Source organism: Vicugna pacos, chromosome 35, assembly GCF_048564905.1.
Source record: "Vicugna pacos chromosome 35, VicPac4, whole genome shotgun sequence".
Taxonomy (NCBI): domain Eukaryota; kingdom Metazoa; phylum Chordata; class Mammalia; order Artiodactyla; family Camelidae; genus Vicugna; species Vicugna pacos.
In genome coordinates this window covers 4,747,154-4,770,389 of record NC_133021.1, presented here as the reverse complement: position 1 = coordinate 4,770,389, position 23,236 = coordinate 4,747,154, and the positions used below count along the sequence as shown (strand labels likewise).

At 39.0% G+C, this 23,236-nt stretch overlaps 1 pseudogene; it reads left to right on the top strand.

Annotated features, from left to right (window-relative positions):
• The window catches only part of LOC102539641 (anoctamin-6-like), a 52,167-nt pseudogene that overhangs the window by 4,379 nt on the left and 24,552 nt on the right, over positions 1-23,236 (top strand).

Here is a 23,236-nt window from a genome sequence, read left to right as displayed (position 1 = left end):
GCCTGTATTGCTATAAACTTCCCTCTTAACACTGCCTTAGCTATGTCCCACAGATTTTGAGTGGTTGTGGTTTCATTGTCATTTGTCTCAAGGTATTTTTTAATTTCAGCTTTGATTTCCTCATTGACCCTTTTTTTTAATAGCATGTTGTTTAATCTCCATGCTTTTTTTTTCTCCTTTGTTTCTCTGTTGTTGATTTCTAGTTTCATGGCATTGTGGTCAGTAAAGATGCTTGAGATAATTTCTATCTTCTTAAAATTGTTGAGGTTTCTTTTGTGCCCAAGTACATGATCAATCCTGGAAAATTTTCCATGTGCACTTGAAAAGAACATAAATCCTATTTTCGGGGATATAATGCTCTGAAAATATCCACCAAATCTAATTTTTCTATTGTATTGTTTTATTTCTCTCTTGCCTTCTTTATTTTCTGTCTGAGAGGCTGGTCTAGTGATGTTAATGCAGTGTTAAAATCTCCAACTATGATTGTATTCCCATCAATATCACCTGTATCTCTGTTAGCAATTGTTCTTTATATTTAGGTGCTCCTATATAGGGTGCATATATATTAATGAAAGTAATATCCTCATCTTGTATCACTCCTTTAATCATTATAAAATGTCCTTCTTTATCTTTATGGCCTTTGTTTTAAAGTTTATTTTGTCTGAAATCAGTACTGCAACACCTGCTTTTTTGGCTTATCCATTTGCATGGAATATCCTTTTCCATCCTTTCACTCTCAAACTATATGTGTCCTTCTCCCTAAAGTGGGTCTCTTTTATCCAGCATATTGAAGGTTCTTGCTTTATTACCCAGTCTGGCACTCTGTGTCTTTTGACTGGATCATTTAGTCCATTAACATTTACAGAAATTAATGATACGTGTGTGCTTATTGCCATTTTGAACTTATCTTTGGAGTTGAATTGGTATTTCCTCTTTGTTCCTTTTCTTCTTCCTTTTGTGGTTTGGTAACTTTCCTTTGTGTTATCATGGATTTTATTTAATTTTTATGACTCCCTTGTAAGTTTTTGGCTTGTGGTTGCCCTTTTTCATATTAGCCCCTTACTATAACTGTTTTCTATTAAACTGATAATAACATTATCTCAAACCCATCATACCGAGAACAAAAAATTTAAAAAAAGAGAAAAAATAATTCTATATTTCCCTGCCTCCCTCTGCCATTCTCAATGATTTGTATGTCTTCTATAATTTTGTGTTTATTTTATTTGTAATTCATGAGTTATCACCTTTCCAGTTGTGAGTTTCTCATCTCTGTAGCATCCTGCTGCTTTTCTATTTAGAGTACAATTTTCAATATTTCTTTTAGCATGTGTTTAGTGTTGCTAAACTCCTGCAGATTTTTCTTATCTGTGGAATTCTTTTGCTCTCCTTCTATCCCAGGAGATAGCCTTGCTGTATAAAGTATCCTATGCTGCATCTTTTTTTTCATTCAGGAGTTTGAATATATCTTACCACTCCCTTCTGGCTTCTAGTGTTTGTGTAGAGAAATCAGCTGAGAGCCTTATGGGGTTTCCCTTGTAACTTACTCTTTGCTTTTCTCTTGCTGCCTTTAGAGTCATTTCCTTATCCTTGTATCCGGCCATCTTGATTATGATATGTCTTAGTGTGGGTGTATTTGTGTTCTTCCTGTTTGGAACCCTCTGGGCTTCCTGTACTTGGATATCTGATTCCTTCTTTAAGTTTGGGAAGTTTTCAGTCATGATTTCTTCAAAAACCTTTTCAATCCCTTTTGATCTTTCTTCCCCTTCTGGGACCTCTATCATGCGAAAACTGGCATGCTTTATATTAACCCATAGGTCTCTTATGCTATTTTTATTTGTTTATCTTGTAGCTCTTCTGATTGTGTGTTTTCTGTTGTCCTGTCTTATAGGTCACTAATTCGTTCCTCTGCATTTTCTACTCTGCTTTGCACAGCTTTTAGATAATTCCTCATCTCATTCAATGAGTTTACCCATTCTACTTGGCTCTTTATAACTCCAATTTCATTTTTGACGTATTTTATATCTATACACTATCTCTTTTAGTTCCTTCAGCAATTTGATCACTCCTTTTTTGAAATCTTGATCTATTAGGCTCTCAATGTCTATTTCATTGGTCATTCTTTCAGGGGATTTCTCTTGTTCTTTTAATTGGGAATGGTTTCTCTGCTTCTTCATCTTGCTCGTATATCTCTGGTGCTGTGGCTTATGGAGTATCAGTAATTTATTGTGGCCCTTAAAGGAGTTTATTTATTTATCTATCTAATGCCTATGTAGGAATAAAACTTAAAAAGTAAAAAAAAAAAAGGAGAGAGAGAACTTTAAAAGAAGGGAGAAAAAAACGTTTGAAAACTGTGTATCAATTATAGAAGAGCAATTTGAATTAGAGTAGCATTCGAATTGAGATCTTTTTAAAAACCCTCAAGAAAGCTAAAACGAAAAAAGATCCAAAAATGACACTTAAAATCCATTTACAAACAACAGCAGGAGATCAAACCCAAAAGAAGTGAAAATGCAATCAAGTGGATTCTCTTTAAAAAACAATAATATAACTACTTTAGGAGAGATACCCAAAAGGAATCAAAACTAGAAGCACACACAATTGTCTAGAAAGAAAAATTCAAAAAGGAACCACAACTAGAAGCATACACAACCTTCCAGAATTTAGAAATGAAAAAGGTAATAAAAAATAGAACAGACAAAAAAAAAAAAAGATATGATGAAGAGAGAATTCTGAAAAAGAGGAGGAAAATAAAGGCCTGAAAACAGCATACAGTAAACCACTGAAGAGTAAATTGAAGCAGAACAGCAATCGGGTTGTGACGTCTCCCAAAAACTCCAAAATAGGATAAAAGAGGACAAAAACATTTGAAACCTGTGTACAATCAACAACAGGTGATCAAAACCAAGAGAGAGAAAAATGACACGACGTGTACCTTTCTAAATAACAACCATTCCATTTTAGAAACAAAATTCAAAAGGGACCAAAACTGAGAGGATTCAGCTGTTTAAAAAGCAAAAATCAAAAAGTTAACAGAGAATACAGCAGGCAAAAAAAGATCAAAAAACTCAAAAGGGGGAGTGGGTGTTCTCCTGGAGAATGTGCGCTCTGAATGAGAAGTCTTTCTGTATTCGCCCTGTTTCGAGGGCTCAGTTTGTTGTTTCACGAGGACCTCTGTTGGCGCCCTCGTCTATGCTGCTCCCAGTGCCTGTCGGCACGCAGATCGCGCCCCCTCCCAGCACAGAGATCCTGCTGGAAAGGCAGGGGCCACCCGCCATCTCCCGGCGCCGGTTGCTCTGCAGCTCCGGCCTGCCGTGCGCTCTGCCCCGGGTCGGCACTCCGCAGGCGGGCCCCAGGAAGGCTGAGGAACACCTCCGTTCCTGCTCCGTGTCCAAACTCAGCTCCTTGTTTCTTCTGGCAGCGCGAACTTTGCCAGGCACCAGGGCGGAAGGATTCTATCTGCCTCGGGCTGCAAACAAGTCACTGTCTGGACTCCGAGGCTGCCAAGCCCCCAGGCGCGGACCCAGGTTTCGCCCCCGCCCCCGTCCCAACCCGGGTGCCAAGCGCCGGAGGATATGGCGTCTGTGCTTCAGCCCCGCCTCTCCCCGCTGAAAACCTTCCCTGGGTTTTCAGAGATGGGGGTGTGCACCCTTCCCCGCAGGGCACATCAGCCATGCTGTTTCATGGAGGCCCAGGTTGTTCTGCCGTGTGCACCCACAGCCACAGCGCGCAGCCCCCTGCAGTCCCCCAGGGCTGCCTCAGCGCAGCCGTCTCCGTCCTCCACCTGGCCCTGGCGGCCTGTCCCAGCCACTAGCTTCTGGCTCGAGTCTCGGCCTGGGTGTCACAGGGACCCTCTGTGCCCGTTTCACTTAGTTCTGTTGGTCAAGGGCTGCTCCTTACAGACCCGAGCCTCTGAGGCTCCCCCTCCGTCCTGCTGTCCTCTCCATTGGAGAGGGGAGACCCAGCGAGCGAGTACCAGCTGTCCTTTGCCGCTCCCTCCCCGCGGGACCCGTCCCGCTCTGCTTTGCCTTTCCACCTACCTTTTATTTTTTTTGCCTTTTTCCTACCAGATTTTTGGTGTCTTTGTCTTTTGAAGAAGACAATGTTCTTTTGGAGTTCCTTAGGTGCTCTGGTTGGCGGAGAGGGTCCATAGATGTGAGTCTTGGTGCATCTTTGGGAGAGGGTGAGCTACGTGCATCCTACTACTCCGCTGTCTTGACCTCCTTCCTCCATTTTATATGTAGTACTTTGTACCTCTCAAGCCCCTACCCCCAGCCTGCCTCCCCTCTCCTCCTTCTCCCAGATGGTAACCACCAGTCTGTTCTGTGTTCCTGTGAATCTATTTCTGTTTTGTTATAGTCTTTAATTTGTTTTATTTTTTAGATATACATATAAGTTAATACGTAGAATATTTGTTTTTCTTTTTCTGACGTATTTCACTTAGCATAATACCCTGTAGGTGCATCTGTGTTGTTGCAAATGGCATTATTTTATTTTTTATGGCTGAGCAGTATTCCATTGTCTGTGTGTGTGTGAGTGTGTATATACGTGTGTGTATGTATATATGTATACATACATATATATATATAATATACTGCACCTTCTTTACCCAGTCATCTGTCAGTGAATATTTGGGTTGTTTCCATGTCTTGGCTATTGTAAATAGTGCTGCTATGAACATCGGGGTGCATGTGTCTTTCTGAATTATATTTTCCTCCAGACATATGGCCATGAATGGGATTGCTGGATCACATGGAAGTCTATTTTTAGTTTTTTAAGGAACCTCTATATTGTCACCGATAATGGCTGCACCAATTTGCATTCCCACCAACCGTGGAGGAGGGTTTCTTTTTCTCTTAAAAGTTCAAAAATTCTCTACCTTCATATACTTCCCTTACAGTTTAGGACACAACTTGGCAAAAGCCAGGTAGAATTTAATAGCAGTAAATACAGTATTTTTTTTAAATGGCCATGTAATATGGATAGATGTGTTATTGATGAGTTAGTTCCCTATTTTTGTAGATGTAGAAGTTTTTATAGCTTCACAGACATTTCAGTCTTGCAGATAGAAAAATTTCTTTGCATTTTGCTGAACTTGTCTGGGTGGTTTTACCGAATTTGGTCTAGGCATGCAGAGGTGAATACACATCCAAACCTGAACCATTTGAATGTATGCAAGATTTTAAAAGTCTAGAATGTCAGATCTGGACTATAACTCTGGTAAATGACATCAGTGAGTGGGACTCAAAAAAAACTCCATTTGAGTGCAAAACCTTTCATAAGCCATAAAAGGCCTTAGAATGGTGGCAAACCCAGAGACTTCTGTGCACCACAAATGGCCACAAACCCATGGGGAAAACTATGGGCCTTCTGGAGTGCCAAGGGAATTCCATGTTAGGAGTCCAGCACCCACAGGAATCTAACAAGTTCCTGCTGCCAGAGCACCTTCATTGATATTGTGCTGTTTTGAACAAATGTCTTTTCATCAGGTTCAAATTAGTTTGTTTTTTTTTTTTGCATAAAATAATCAAACAACTTCTTGTTCCCTTGTTGAAGGTAAAAGCCTAACATTTTCTGATTTCTTTTGACAGAGAAAAACATAAGCCTATGAATCTAACCACATCTGTGATGGTCTGCAGCTAGAAGCAACCAGATCAGTGAGTGTCAGTACCTTTGCAGCCATTGGCCAGGAACCTGCATGTTACTGGAATGCTGGAATGGCATTTGAAACATGTCACCCCAGCTATGCCTTCACTGTGGGCTGGGAGGGGAGTCAGGCATAATCTGCATTACAGAATGTATGTTTCAGATCCAAAGCAAGGAGATCTTTTTTAATAACCAAAGGATGTAGTCATAAATATATCTATCAATGTATTTATGCAAGAATCTTTTTAACAATTTTTTATTATAAAAATTTACCCCCCAAAATTGAAAATGTAAGAATAGTGGAATTAAAAATCATCTATACCTTAATTATCCATAAACAATCTTAAAATCCTTCTAAACTTTCTTTGCTCAAATGTAGATATTTTTCCCTTCCAAAAAGGAAAATTATTATTTCACAATTTTTTGCTTTTTCCTTTTATTTTATATTCCATATCAATAAATACAATTATTTTAAATCCTTTTTAATGGCTGTTTAACACTATATTGAACAAATATGTAAATAATTCTCTTCTAGATTTGAGAAATTTTTAAAATTGTCATTACAATACCACTGCAAAGATTATTTTAGTGTTTTTATTTTTAGTTACTAATTTGGACTAAATATTAACAAGTTTGCTTTTCTTCATCTAAAACATTGGTAATTTTATGAATGAACTGTAAGGATTTTAATTAATTTTTCAGTAATTTCAATAAAGAAATTATCTTTAAGGCAAAAGTGTATGATGGTTTGCAAATCTATTTTTATTATATCTTTACTTTTACCAGTGTCATATGTGTGTGTGTTTGCACACATGCTTTAACTACCAACAAGGTAAGAAAAATCTGTTTACTAAAAATGTGAAAATAGTTTCCTGGTTTGTGTTTTCATTCTCCAAATATAGGTTTTTGGATGACAAGCTTGTATTTGTAAAAGTTCACACCGTGTGGGAAGTGCTGTGTACATACGCTGAGATACTGCACATAAAATTGCCTCTGAAACCCAATGATCTGAAAACCTGGTCCTCAGACTTTGATAATTTCAGCTGTTTTATGAAAGTCCTCCAAGTGGATGAAAGTATCATCAAGCCAGAGCAAGAGTTTTTCACCGCCCCATTTGAGAAGAACTGCATGAATGTCTTTTATATTCAGGATAGAGACACATTCTTCATTTCAGCCACCAGAGGCTAGATTGTAAGTCTAAACCAAGTTTTACTGCTGTCTTGGGGGTGATTTAGAACCTTCTGTTGAATTATCAGTGATTCGGTTTGGTTGGTTTGGTTTGGTTTTTAAAAGCTGCCCCCCCCCCAAAAAAAAGGAAAAAAGAGAAAGAAAAGAAGTATACCTACAGATTCCTGTTAGGATAGTAAATAGTGGCTGGTTTGTTACCCTGTATAAACCACACACTCTCTTATAGAATCCTTTTAGGTTTATTTCATCCCTTCTCAGATCAAGTATCAAGTAAGGGTCAATGTTAAAAAATTCAGGATTAACAGGCTTGTGATCTCCAGGACCTGCAAGGCAGCTTTCCCTCCCCATGGTGTAAGTCAAATGGCAGAAATGAAATAAAGCACCTCATGTCTCCTCCAGGGTTAGCAGAAAAGGGCTAATCTTCTTGAATTTGTTTCTTTCTGGGTAAAATGAAGATAATATGTCAGAAGTCTACAAGCTCATTTAGAGCAGGAACCAGGTTGTCTTTTTTACTGCTGAATCCCAGGCACCGGGAAGGCCGAGTTTAAATGAGTGAATGAATGAACTGTAGTTCCCCCAGAGCTACCGTGTGGGGCAGTGAGGATTAGCAGCTAAGAGCATAGACTCAAGAGGGGAGGGTATGGCTCAAGTGATGGAGTGCATGGTTAGCATGCACAAGGTCCTGGGTTCAGCCCCCAGCACCTTCTCTAAAATAGATAAATTACCCTAATTACCTCCCCACCCCCCACCAGTATTACCTTATTACCTCCCCACCACCCCCCCAAAAAAAAGAAAAGAAAGAGATAAAAGGGAGCAGTGGCGAAGAGCGTACACTCAGGCTGGAACACCTGTGCTTGTTTCTCACTGTCGACCTTGCAAAAGTCATTTAGCCTCTCTGTTTATCAAGTTCCTCATCAATAAAATGGGGGTAATAATAGTACCCATCTCGTAGAGTTGCTGTGGGAATTAATGAATCCATGTCAATGTTAGGACAGCCCTGGCTTATAGTGAGTACTATGTATCTGTCAGCTCTTTTCATAATAACTGACAGATGTTATTATCAACCAAAGAATTATTAGTTCCTTGTAAGAGAAATGCATGTTAGACCATTTCATTTATCATTTTCTGTAATTCAGGCTTTATCCCTCTGAAATAACATTTTCTAGCTGTTCACTAGGTAGAATGTCACAGAGCTTTCCAAAATTCATCTGTCTGAGTTCTTGTCATGATGGCAATACCACAGAGTGTTGACTATTTTGGGGGACTCTGAGATGACAGCAACTCCTCAAATTCAGAAACACTTCTCTAACTGATAACATCTCTAATGAAATGAAGTTGCTAAAATGTGACTGCTTCAGATGCTTAATGATGCCATAAATGCAAGAACATTATATCTAATCTCTTTAAATAAATTCTGTCATTGAAATAAAGGAAATACTATATTATAGCACTCTATGGCTTTGTTATCTTAGCTATCCATTTATCTGACTCTCTAAGATCAAAGAAAGCAAAGACTGAGATTGATCATTAGTACTATGTGGTACACATATTTGTGGATGAAGACAACACTGAAGTGTACTGTATAAGATATCAAAACGAGGACACTAAACAGCTGCTTGATACACATGCATGAACAGAACAGGGAGCTGGGTGCATGGAGCAGACACTGAGCTTCCTGGCTCAGAGACCCAGCAGAGCAGTCCAGCCCGGCAGTCCACATGTTTTATATTTGTGCCCCAGCAAAATTAGCAGTGAGAGCCTGAAATGAACTTTGGGGACACTTGCAAACAGCTGTCATGATTACTAATGTGGGACACCAGGATTCTATAGTGTGTAGTCAGCATCTGCACACAACGAGTTCTTTTCCAATAAAGTCTGTTGTAATTGCTGGTCCCACACCCGGGCTGAGGAATAATCTCATGCAGTGTTTGGGAGGGAGGTAAGTGGAGTAAGGACCCATGTTAAGGCTGGGTGGGTGATAATCTGGTTCTAGTACAGGAGGAAGGAATGTAGGTTAGGTGGAAAGGAGAATGACTGGATTTAAACTTTGTTTCTTGAGTAAGCTAAATATATAACAGTATGTCAAGTTTCTTTGTTGTTTATATTCCATGTGCTGTCACAGAATAACTACTGAATTGTGGGGACAAAAAAGCCTGGGTTTTAGAATTGACCCTGCCCCTAGCCAGCCAGAGTCCAGGTTCCTCTGGGCGTCCAAGGAGGGGGCTGGACCGTCAGGAGTCCCTCCACTGCAGCAGTTTGGGCACTTGGGTGGCCTAGTTTTTTGCTGTGTAAGACTGGCCCACTTTTAGGACATTAAGCATCTGCAGGGCTCTCCCCAGGTACCCACGGTGCTCCCAGGACTGTAACATCCAAGCATTCCTTTCCACCCACGTTTGCATATGACCCTCAAGGGGTTAGTATTAGCCCCGGGTGAGAATTATGAAAAACTATATGGTGCTTCCATCCCTTCTGGCAAGTGAGGGCCCCTTATTTACAAATGACCACGAAGTGTTAGCACAACATTTTTACCAACAGAACATGTGAACACGTGGTGATTGTGACACTCACCTGTTTGCTTCTGCTTCCCATTGCAACTTCAGTCTCCGTCAGAGGACCTCAGCTGCCCCAGCGAACAGGGCCTTCTGTACAGGGAATGGGCTCCTCCTCGAAGCATAGACAAGAAGCAGAACTTGGATCTCATCAGGTGAGCTGTTGTGGAGAGCACTCCAGTGGGAAGGGCTCAGGGTTGCCCTCATGGCATCTGAGTGTGACAGTCCTCCAAGAGCGTTACCAACCAGGAAGCTCACAGGAGCTCTGAGCTTCATTGCCCCAGGATTTTACTGGAGGCTTTATTACAAAGGCATGATTGATTGAGTCACTACTGACTTGGCTAACCCAAACCCTAACTCAAACCTGTCCTTAGCCCTAACCCTTGAGCCCCTTCCTCTCCTGGTGGTCACTCACCTGTCACACAGCTCATAGCCCCACTCCTCTAATCACATGGTTGGTGTCTCTGGCTGGCCAGTCCCCATCCTGAGTGATCTCATGAACATAAGCCATCCAAGGGTCTACCATGCATAACAAAGACACTCCTATCTTGGGAAATTTCAAGGCTTTAGAGGTTGCCATCCAGGAACTGGGACCAAAGACCTACCAAATTCTTCATTAAACAGGAGAAAATCTTAGATTTCACTTAAATTATAAAATAAGAGATAGAAATTCTCACTGCTTCACTGTATTTGCCATGTGACACCATCCCACTACACCATGTGACTGTTAACGTCTCACTCAGCGTGGGTCTTCTCAGAGCACCAGTGCCGGCTGCTCCCCGGCAACTTATGCTGTTTGGGCAAGGCGGCTGGGGAGAGGGAGGCCAAGAATAACTGAGCAAACAAACATAATTGGACATATAAGGAAACAAAACGTCTGATTGAAATGAAGGAAATAACACAGTGTTGAGATGGGGAGACGTTGGGGGAAGTGAGTCAAGAAAGCTATCTTTGAGTAGGTGACATGTGAGCTGAGATGTGGATGGTCATAAGGAGGCCAGACTTTGAGGATCTGGGAAAAGTCATCCCAGGGATAGAGGCAGCTTGTCCAGTGGCCTCGAGGCACAAATGCATTTGGCCGGTTTTAGGAGATACTGGAGCCAGTGCTGATGAGAATAATGAGACGCGAGGTTTAGAAGGGCATCAGGAGCACAGAAAGGAGTGAAGACTCTAAGTGCCGTGAGAAGCAGTCATGATAGTTTAAGCACTAAAGTAATTTTTTCTCACTCACGTTTTGCAAAGATAATGTGGAGAATGGATTTCAGGGACCCAGGAAGCAGGGAGATCAGGTAGGAGGCTCTTGGAGATGGTGGGAGCCAGGGTGGAATGCATTTGGGTAGTGGAGCTGCAACGATGCAGTAATGGGCTGGCTGTGGATGGAGAGGAGAAGAGGAGGGTCAATGTAGCCCCAGGTCGGCGTGGAGCCAGGTGCCTGTTCTTTCTAATCTCAGTGCCCCATGCAGGTGCCCACCTACTTGGGCAAACCTTTTAACCTTCAAAGTGAGAGTTTTAAAACACTGTGAAGTGTTTTTGTTTGTTTCACTTTTTTTAAACTTTTTTATTGATTTATAATCATTTTGCAATGTTGTGTCAAATTCCAGTGTTCAGCACAATTTTTCAGTCATACATGTTTCACATTTTATGGAAAGTTTCAAACATGTACAAAAGTAGAGAGAACAGTACAGCCGGCCTGCTTGTAGCGGTCACCCAGCTCCAGAATTATAAACTCAGAGTCACTGTTGTTCCATATTTTCTCTCCGCCTCCCCCTCCCCCACTATGGGGTCATTTTGAAGAAAATCCTACATAGCTTAACCTCTCATTAGTGAAATGTCAAGATCTCTTTAAACACAATTGAAATAGTCCTTTCTTTTAGGGTCACAAAATAATTCCCTGATTATCCAAAAATATATTTTTAAGTAATTTTTGGACTGCAATCAGGATATAGACTAGGTTCAGACATTGCTGCTAGCATATCTCTCAAGTGGGTTCTAATCTATAATTTTCCTGTTTCTCATTTACCTTGAAATTGTAGAGGGGCTTCTGTGTTTTCTGTTTGGCTGAATTCATTCTTCCCTGTGGTGTTAGACTTGTTTCTCCATCCTATGTATTTGCTTTAGCTAAGTGATTTGATCCTCCCCTAAAAGCTTGAGATTCAACTTTGTGCAAGAATACTTGTTACATGGAGTTTTGTTCTCCTGTCACAAGGTACATAATGTCCAGTTGACTCTTTATTGTGATGGGAGCCAGTAATGATTGTCATCTTGGATCATTATTTCATAAGGGATTTTATTTCATCTGGCCATACTCTAATTTCCTCCTTCATTTGTCAGCAGGATCACAGTCAAGGAAAGGCACTTTCTCATTAACCCGGGTTATCCAGTAGAACAGCTTTCAAAGAGGATGTTTGTACATGCGTAAATATTTAAAGTTGATACATTTTTCTTTTCTTTTTAAATATTTATTTTTTCTAATGGAGGTACTGAAGATTGAATCTAGGACGTTATGCATGCTGAGCACACACTCTGCCACTGAGTGTACCCCACCCCCCTTGAGATTCATATTTATATGATGTTTTCCTTCTGTTATTTTTGTTTTATGTTATACAGTATTTGATGGCAGGGCGATGGGTTCGATGGCTCTTTAATCATTCTTTATGGGCTTTTAGGGTTTGTGTGTGTGTCTGTGTTTGTAAAAAAACAATTTTCCCATTATTTTAAGTATGTTTTGCTAAGGAAAATACATTGATCTGTTCCCTGCTCCTGGTCCACTTGTTCCCTTGGTTGTTTCCGACTAGTGACCCCTTGAGATCTGTGACAAGACTAGCATGTCGTTAATCCAGGTCGAAGGAGATCAGAAGAGATTTATTCAAGGAGGTGAAATTTGTAGACAAGTATTAGAAAGTAGTGAGAAAGTTATTCATTAGAAGAAGGTCTGGGGTTGAATTGTTAAATTCACAGCAAACTAAGCTATGAACCACCAAGCCAATTATTAACTCCAGGATAAATAAAGTAGGGAAGAAAAAAATAAGCCTAGAAGACAACTTGCTACAGCTGTGAACAGTCTGTACAGAGTCCTAATAATGCAACCCAAGGATATTGAGCTGATCAAAATTATAATGTAATCATGCCCAAAGGTTGGAAGAATGAAGGTTTGGGTGTGTAGATGAGATGGGGTTTGAAAGAGAGCTTAATCCTCATCTTCCAAAATAAAAAGTCAAATAAGTGATACATAAAGCTGAAAAAGTCAGTAGGCTGTGCTACAAGGACATTAGTCAGAGATAGGGGGGTAATTATTCCAAGAGTCAGCAGTAGGAGCTGAACGTGTTTGCTTCTAGCCAGGAAATGGGGGCGGTTGTTGGGGACTGCTCCTTTTTACAATAGGTGTTTTAGAACAGTTTGACACTTTAATGAATGTATGGTATAATTTTGATAAAAAGAAATCAAAACTGAATTTTGAAAAAATTGATGTTAAGAATTGGGGTGTTTTTGACAGAGAGAGATAACAATCAGACAAAACTACATTTGAAGGGATCCTCATTATTCTTAGCCTTTCAGCAAGGACTAGGAGGCAGACATCTGTTTAAGGCTCAAAAATTCTTTCTGACCTTCTTGCCGACATGTAACCTTCGGAAGTAATGAACTCCCCGTCACTGTAAATATCCAGACAGAGGCTGCCTGCCCAGCTCTCTAACTGTAGCAGGGTGTGTTTACCATTGGGTATTTGGAGCAGAAAACTTCTTACATTCTTTCAGCTTTGAATGTGTCATTTCCAGGGTGGATAGTTGATAAGAATGTATTACAGAAAGCTTAACAAGAAAGAGTCCAAGACATCTGAAACCCATTGCCCGGGTTTTCTCTGCCAGACACCATCCTGAGCCTGCCATCCGTGAGCCAGGCCACAAAGCCCAGTCACATGAGAATAAACACACTTTGTCCCTCCTATCTGATTCGGCATCGGGTTCAGCACTTTTCCCCATGGATTGGTCCACGCCCAGGTCTCTGACGATGGAGCTGGTCTCACAGCTTCTCTGTGAGTGCTGGTCCAGCCCAAGGGGGTTCCTGCTTGAAGTTTTCCAGGACTCCAGGCTGTTCTTAGAGCTGAGTCCCCCCTAGGCTAAGCCCACGGAACTCATCTCAGCTCCAGACTGAGCCGGAAGCCTTAGAGAGAACTCAGAGCTGAGGAAATCCACAGGTTTTACCCAGCACTGCCGAGTCAGGAGTGAGCCAGTTGAGGGAAGCATCAGCAACAAGACACACCTGAGCCGCCGTCTCATTGTTCCCCATCATCCCTAAACCCTCTGTGTTTGCCTGTCTGTGTTTGTCTCCCTTTCAGGACCAGCCTGGCACCGCTTCATGCCCTGCCCCCTTTCTTCTAATCTTGCCTACCTGGCCTTTTCCATCTACTCCAGATTAACTAAGAAACACTGAAGAGTTTTTAAAACCTAGGAACAACAGACGTGCTAGATACAAAGGATACAGGGCGGTAACTTCCTCAGTCACATACCTCCTGCTCTCTCCCATTCTCATAATGAGTTTTATAAATATTTTGTCAGAGAGACATTGCACTCCCAGTTGTTATCATTATCAGCCACTTTCTTATTATCTGTGGTTTACGATGCATTTACTCCTGGGAAGTTCCCGAGATAAGGCAGGAGCAGATGACTGAGCAAGTTGTTGACGTACACTCGTGTCGCACTTGTTAAGAACGATCTTTAGGGGGATTTGTTGAATGTGCCAGTCTTTCCATTGAGTGGTGATGATCCCCTGCATCTGCTCCGGAGTTGGCCTTGTCCCCTCCTTTGCCCTGTTCTCATTTATCTTGCTTCAGCAGGTTAACCAGTGATCAGTACTTCTATGATACGGAAAATACTTCTTATTTCATAGTAGAATTTGGGGTCTGCTATGAAAACGCGTATGTTTTAAGTGTGAATTGAGTCATAGGTTTAAACTTAAAGCCCCCTTGATTTAGTGTCGGAAATTAATATGATGGAGGGAGGGTATAGCTCAGTGGCAGAGTGCATGCCTAGCATGTATGAGGTCCTGGGTTCAAACCCTAATGGCTCCATTTAAAAAACAAATAAGTAACCTTATTGTGCCCCCCCAAAAAAGAAAAATTAAAAAATGATATGAGGATGAAGCTACAGAATGATTATGTGTCTTCTGAAACTACATTTTGTCTTTCTGCAGGATAGAGAAGGTCAGAATCTACTTTGCTTGGCTGGGCTATTACACTTAGATGCTCCTCATGGCAGCAGTTGTGGGGGTGGCTTGCTTTCTGTATGGATATTTTAATCAAAATAACTACCTGGAGGTAAGTTCTCTTAATTTCTTGTTACCGTGCTGAAAATTTGACTAGACAAAAATTGATTTTCAGGGTCTCTGACTGGCTTAGTAAAAGAAGATTCATTGCAGAGCACATCCTGCTTTGGATGATATATCCATTTTGTCCTGAGGATAATAACTAAGTGAAATGAAAAAAAAATCTTCGATATTGTAGCCCAGCCTCTGACAGGAATATTACCTTTAGGGAACACTCCAATATCTTAGGACGAGGCTTTGTTTGAAAAAGAAAGGAGGTCTCGAGGGAAGATCATCCTTGAACTTCTGGCCCGCAGAGGAATGCTTCACTCAGCCCTACAGATGTGGGCCAAGTGCAGCCCTGATTTCTTCAGGGTTTCAATGGCAAAATTGGTGATTTTCTGTGTTTAGAAATGATATCTTAATATATACGGAGAAATACATGTTCAAAAACTGAAATCAGCAATATTTTATTATTGTTTTTCTTTAAAAAAAAAAGGCCCTTACAGTGTTAGGAAGGCAAAAAAGTGATAAATAGTTAGTTTGGGCTTGATCTCGAAATTAAAGTACCAGCTGCACTGTCTGGAGGGAAATACGTGGGTGGCAGAACACTGAATATCACCACCACTGCTCTGAATTGTGTTATTAGTCCTTTGCTTTTGGTGGCCTCAACCTCCAGAGGGGTGCAACACCGAATCAGGCATTTTCTCTTGTTCATCTGGCCTCTGTCCAGCTGTGATGGCCGGATCCACATTTCTGGGCACCAGCGATGAGCTGCTGACCAGATTTCTCTAGCCCTGAGCCTATCGACCTGGCTCCACAGACAGAAGCTTACACGGCAGCTCTGTGTAATATATAGGCATAATTATTCATTCTGTTTAACAGAATTCTGAGAGTGTGTGCCCCCCATGGCTTCTTAGCTAGAAAGCTGCAGATGGTCTTTGAAGTACTCTCCTCTCTTCACCGAAAAATAGTTTAGGGCCAAAAGCTGAATATTGATGTCTTTTGCCTAAATTGTCTTTGGCTTCTCCATTGTTTTGTATATTGTTCCAACCAGAAAAAGGCATCTCAGAAATACAGGGACAAAGTGAAAAGGTAGTATTTTTATAAGGCTCTTGCATGGTAGTTGTTCTCATTACAGTTCATTTTAGGAAATGATAGTCACACCACAAATTTCCTACTCTTTGACACAGATTAATTTACACAAAATGTAAAGGACAGACGTATGGGGTGTCTTGGGGATAATCTCCCTGTACTCAAAACCATTTGAGCTCTGTTTATTTAATTTTTAAATAGAATTGTTGTATTTAAAATATATGCATTTTAGATACATTTTAAATCTATTTTTTTGTTCGAGGTACTAGTGATGGTACCCAGGACCTTGTGCATGCTAAGTGTGCACTCTACTGCTGAGCTCTACCCCCTAAATATTTTCAGTTAATTTTATTCCATACTGGGTAGATTCAAAAGAGTAGAAAATATATTTAAGCTGTCTCCCAGTTTAAGGAAAAGAAAATAACTGTTACCCACAAAGTACAATGTTGAATTTCATCCTCTCACTTTACACTCTAGAAGTAACAACTACAATAAATACTGATTTTTTAACTTTTTTTATTGAGTTATAGTCATTTTACAATGTTGTGTCAAATTCCAGTGTAAAGAACAATTTTTCAGTTATAACAGAACATACATATATTCACTGTCATATTATCTTTTGCTGTGAGCACCACAAGATCCTATATATATTTCCCTGTGCTGCACAGCACAATACTATTTATCTATTCTACATTTTGAAATCCCACTTTGTCCCTTCCTACCCCCGTCCCCCTGGCTACCTCAAGTTTGTACTCTATGTCTATGAATATATTTCTGTTTTGTATTTATGCTTCGTTTTTGTTGTTGTTGTTGTTGTTTTTTAGATTCCACATATAAGTGATTTCATGTGGTATTTTTCTTTCTCTTGCTGGCTTACTTCACTTAGAATGACATTCTCCAGGTGCAAACACGTTGCTGCAAAAGGCATTACGTTGTCGGTTTTTATGGCTGAGTAGTATCCCATTGTATAAATATACCACATCTTCTTTATCCAGTCACCTGTTGATGGATATTTAGGCTGTTTCCATGTCTTCACTATTGTAAATAGTGCTGCTATGAACATTGGGGTTCAGGTGTCGTTTTGAAGTAGAGTTCTTTCTGGATATATGTCCAGGAGCGGGATTCCTTGGTCATACAGTAAGTCTATTCCTACTCTTTTGAGGAACCTCCATACTGTTTTCCACAGTGGCTGCACCAAACTGCATTCCCACCAGCAGTGTAGGAGGGCCCCCCTTTCTCCACAGCCTTTCCATCATTTGCCATTTGTGGATTTTTGAATGATGGCCATTCTGACTAGCTTGAGGTGATACCTCATTGTAGTTTTGATTTGTATTTCTCTGATAATTAATGATATTGAGTATTTTTTCTTGTTCCTATTGATCATTTCTATGTCTTCCTGGGACAATTGCTTGTTGAGGTCTTTTGCCCATTTTTGGATTGTGTTGTTTGATTGTTTCTTATTAAGTCATATGAGCTGCTTATATATTCTGGAGATCAAGCCTTTGTTGGTTTCCTTTGCAAAAATTTTCTCCCATTCTGTAGGTCTTTTTGTTTTACTTATGGTTTCCTTTGCTGTGCAAAAGCTTGTAAGTTTCATAAGGTCCCATTTGTTTATTCTTGATTTTATTTCTATTGCTTGAGATGACTCTTCTAAGAGAGCATTTTTGATATGCATGTCAGATAATGTTTTGCCTATATTTTCTTCTAGGAGGTTTATTTTATCTTGTCTTATGTTTAAGTCTTTGATCCATTTTGGGTTGATTTTTGTGTACAGTGTAAGGGAGCATTCTAGCTTCATTTCTTCACATGTTGCTGTCCAGTTTTCCCAACACCACTTGCTGAAGAGGCTGTCTTTTTTCCATTGTATATTCTTGCCTCCTTTGTCCAGGTTGAGTTGACCAACTGTTTCTGAGTTCATTTCTGGGCTCTCTATTCTGTTCCATTGATCTACATGTCTGTTCTTGTACCAATACCATGATGTCTTGATGACTGCAGCTCTGTAGTATTGTGTGAAGTCTAGGAGAGTTATTCCTCCAGGCTCTTCCTTTCTCTTCAGTAATGCTTTGGCAATTCTAGGTCTTTGATGGTTCCATATATATTTTATTATGCTTTGTTCTAGTTCTGTGAAGTATGTTCTGGGTAATTTGATAGGGATTGCATTAAATCTGTAGATTGCCTTGGGCAGTGTGACCATTTTCACAATATTGATTCTTCCAATCAAAGAACATGGGATATCTTTCCATTTTTAAGAGTCTTCTTTAATTTCCTTCATCAATGGTTTATAGTTTTCTGTGTATAATTCTTTCACCTCCTTGGTTATATTTATTACAGTGTATTTTATTACTTTGGGTGCTATTTTAAAGGGGATTGTTTCTTTAGTTTCTTTTTCTGTTGATTCATCATTAGTGTAAAGAAATGCAACTGATTTTTGAAAGTTAACCTTGTCACCTGCTACCTTGCTGAATTCTTTAAACACATCTAGTAATTTTTTTGTGGACCTTTTAGAGTTTTCTATATATAGTAATGTATCATCGGCATATAATGACACTTTTATGTCTTATTTTCCAATTTGGATCCCTTTTACTTCTCTCTCTTTCCTGATTGCTGTGGGCAGGACTTCCAAGACTATATTGAATAAGAATGGTGATATTGGACAACATTGTCTTGTCCCAGATTTTAGTGGGAAGCTGTTGTGTTTTTCACCATTGAGTTCTATGCTGGCTGTAGGTTTGTCATATATAGCTTTTATTATGTTGAGATATGTTCCCTCTATACCCACCTGGGTGAGAGTTTTTATCATAAATGGGTATTGAATTTTATCATAAGATCTTTCTGCATCTATTGAGATGATCATGTGGTTTTTGTCCTTTGTCTTGTTGATGTGATGTATTACATTTATTGGTTTGCATATGTTGAAACATCCTTATGTCCCTGGGATGAACCCCAATTGTTCATGATGTACAATCTTTCTTATGTGCTGTTGGATTCTATTTGCTAGTATTTTGGTAAGGATTTTTGCATCTGTGTTCATTAGTGATACTGGTCTATAATTCTCTTTTTTTGTGGTTTTGATATCAGGGTAATGGTGGTTTTGATATCAGGGTAATGGTGGCTTCATAGAATGAGTTTGGGAGTTTTCCCTGTTTTTCAGTCTTCTGGAAGAGTTTGAGAAGGACTGGTATGAGTTCTTTGTATGTGTGGGAGAATTCCCTGGTGAAGCCTTCCGGTCCTGGAATTTTATTAGTAGGGAGGTTTTCTATTGCTAATATGATTTCATTTCTAGTGATTGTTTTGTTCAAGTGGTCAGTTTCTTCTTGATTGAGTCCTGGTAGACTGTATGTTTCCAGAAACTTGTCCATCTCTTGTATGTTATCCATTTTGGTTCCATACATTTTTCATTATATTCTTGTATGATATTCTGTATTTCTATGATATTTTTTGTAATTTCTCCATTTTCCTTTCCTATTTTGCTTATTTGTGCTCTTTATTTTTTCTTTGTGAGTTTGACCAGAGGTTTGTGGATTTTATTTACTCTTTCAAAAAAGCAGCTTTTGGTTTGATTGACATTTTTCTGCTTTTTTAAAATCTCTATTTTATTTATTTCCTCCCTGATCTTTATTATTTCCTTCCTTCCGCTGACTTTTGGGTGTTTTTGCTCTTCTTTTTCTTGTTCTTTTAACTGGTGGATTAGACTGTTTTTTCTTCTTTTATGAGGAAGGCCTGCATCACCCTAAACTTCCCTCTTAGCACTGACATTGCTGCATCCCATAAGTTGTGTGTGGCTGTGTTTTCATTTTCATTTGTCTCAAGGTATTTTTTAATTTCAACTTTGATTTCCTCATTGACCCATTTTTTTTAATAGCATGTTGTTTAATCTCCATGCTTTCCTTTTTTTCTTCTTTGTTTCTCTGTAGTTGATTTCTAGTTTCATGGCATCGTGGTCAGTAAAGATGCCTGAGATAATTTCTATCTTAAAATACTTGAGGCTTCTTTTGTGCCCAAGTACATGATCAATCCTAGAAAATGTTTCATGCACACTTGAAAAGAATTTGTATCCTATTGTTGGGGGGCATAATGCTCTGAAAATATCCACTAAATCTAATTTTTCTATTGTACCATTTAGTTTCTCTGTTACCTTATTTATTTTCTGTCTGGAAGATCTGTCTAGTGATGATAATGCGGTGTTAAAATTTCTGACAATGATTGTATTCCCATCAATATCCCCCTTATCTCTGTTAGTAGTTCTTTTAAGTACTTAGGTTCTCCTATTTTGGGTGCATATATATTGATGATTATAATATCCTCATCTTGTATTACTCATTTAATCTTTATAAAATGTCCTTATTTAACTTTATGGCCCTTGTTTTAAAGTGCATTTTGTCTGAAATCAGTACTGTTACACCTGCTCTTTTGGCTTTTCCATTTGCATGGAATATCCTGTTCCATCCTTTCACTCTCAATCTATATGTGTCCTTCTCCCAAAAGTGTGTCTGTTTTATGCAGCATATTGAAAGTTCTTGCTTTATTATCCAGTCTGCCACTCTACATCTTTTGACTGGAGCATTTAGTTCATTAAAATTTACTGTAATTAATAATAGATCAGTGTTTATTTGTATTTTGAACTTATTTTTGCATTTGATTTGGTATTTCCTCTTTGCTCCATTCTTCTTCCTTTTGTGGCTTGGCAATTTTCTTTTGTATTATCTTGGATTGTGTTTAGTTTTTGTGAGTCCCTTGTAAGTTTTTGACTTGTGGTTACCCTTTTTTGTAAGTCTATTAACTTATTACTGTAACTGTGTGTACTAAATAGATAGTAATATAATCTCAAACCCATCCTACAGAGATTAAAAAAAATTTTACACAAAAGAAAGAAAAGAAAATACTCAGAGAAATGCAAATCAAAACTACAATGAGGTATCACCTCACACCATCAGAATGGCCTCATTCAGAAATCCATGAATGACAAATGTTGGAGAAGCTGTGGAGAAAGGGGAACCCTTCAATACTGCTGGTGGGAATGCAGTTTGATGCAGCCACTATGGAAAACTGTGGAGATTCCTCAAAAGACTAGGAATAGACTTAACATATGACCAAGGAATCCCACTTCTGGGCTTGTATCCAGAAGGAAATCTACTTCAGGATGACACCTGCACCCCAATGTTCATAGCAGCACTATTTACAAAAGCCAAAGCATGGAAACAGTCTAAATGTCCATCAACAGGTGACTGGATAAAGAAGATGTGGTATATTTATACAATGGAATACTACTTATCCATAAAAACTGACAACATAATGCCATTTGCAGCAACGTGTTTGCACCTGGAGAATGTCATTCTAAGTGAAGTAAGCCAGAAAGAGAAATGAAAATACCATATGAGATCGCTCATTTGTGGAATCTTAAAACAAAAACAAAAACAAACAAACAAACAAAAACAAAGCATAAATACAGGACAGAAATAGACTAACAGACAGAGAATACAGACTTGTGGTTACCAGGGGGGTGGAGGGTGGGAAGGGATAGATTGGGATTTCAAAATTGTAGAATAGATAAACAAGATTACACTGTATAGCACAGAGAAATATACACAAGATGTTAGGATAACTCACAGAGAAAAAAATGTGACAGTGAATGTGTATATGTCCATGAATGAGTGAATAATTGTGCTGAACACTGGAATTTGACGCAACATTGTAAAATGATTATAAATCAATAAAAATGTTAAAAGAAAAGAGAAAGAAAATACTTCATATTTTCTTGCTTCCCTTTCCCACTCTTAAAGATTTAGAAGTCCTCTTTTACAATTTTGTTTTTATTGCATTTGTAAAGCATGGTGGTTATCACCTTTCTGGTTATGTGTTTCTCATTTTTGTAGCATCCTGCTTCTTTTCTATTTAGAGCAGACTTATCAATTTTTTTTATCATGGGTTTAATGTTGATAAACTCTTTGAGTTTTTGCTTGTCTGTGAAGATCTTTATCTCTCCTTCTATTCTAAATGATTGCTTTGCTGGATATAGTATTCTAGGCTGCATTTTTTTTTTTCATTCAGGACTTTCAATATATCTTGCCACTCCCTTCTGGCCTGTAGTGTTTGTGTAGAGAAATCTGCTGAGAGCCTTAAGGGGTTCCATTGTAACTCTCTCTTTGTTTTCCTCTTGCCTGAAGGCATTTAGGATCATTTCTCTATCCTTGACTCTGGCCAACTTGATTAGGATATGTCTTGGTGTGTGTCTGTTTGTGTTCTCCCTGTTTGGCACTCTCTGATCCTCCTGAACTTGGATATCTGATTCCTTCTTTAGGTTTGGGAAGGTTTCAGTCATACTTTCTTCAAATACCTTTTCATTCCCCTTTGTTCTTTCTTCCCCTTCTGGAGCCCCTATTATGTATAGATTTTTTAAAAATTTTTTATTGATTTATAATCATTTTACAATGTTGTGTCAAATTCCAGTGTTCAGCACAATTTTTCAGTCATTCATGGTCATATACACACTCATTGTCACTTTTTTTCTCTGTGAGTTATCATAACATTTTGTGTATATATCCCTGTGCTATACAGTGTAATCTTGTTTATCTATTCTACAATTTTGAAATCCCAGTCTATCCCTTCCCACCCTCCACCCCCCTGGTAACCACAAGTCTGTATACTCTGTGAGTCTATTTCTGTCCTGTATCCATTTTTAATTAGGAAGAAGAGCATGTTCCATTTACCACCTGGGGAAAGTGTATACCTATAACACTTTATGCAAGTGCTCTTTTTCTGGGTAAGAACCTGCCACAGACTTTTTAAAATCTAATGTGAAATGCTGAGAAAACTGAAAGTCAAGCTGGGAACTATGTAGTCTCATAGAGGAAGCTGTTTCCGGAGAACATCTGTGCCAACACAGGGAGCCACTCTGGAAGTTCCACAGTGTCTTCTGCTCACAGTGCTTCCCCCAATTCTTTTCACCTCATTTGTTCAAGTCAGATCAGTGGTTTAGGATTCTTCAGGGTCTGATTAAGAGAACAGAACGAGGCACTAAGAATTCTAAAATTTTCCAAGAGTAACAACCAAGGTAAAATGTCTAAGAATAGCCTAACCAAAGGATAATAGGAACTATCAAAATAAATACATACATACATACATACATACATACTTGCATACATACTACTGAAAGACATAAAAGATACTATAAACACATGATTCTAGATTAAAAGACCATATCTCCAAAATATCAGAACTTATAAAATTGACTTGGGGTTTATTGTGAATAAAATCATATTAGTAATATAATAATAAGATAATGAGTGTTTCACTAGCTCAAGAATAGCCAGATTAGAGAATAGGACAGGAAGTCCAAATATGGGCTCTGATATCAATAATAATTTAATATGCAAGATGGAAGGAATTACAAATCAGGGAGGTAAATAAAGGTTATTCAATAAATGGAATACTTATTAGCTATTTGGGGGAAAATGTAAATATTG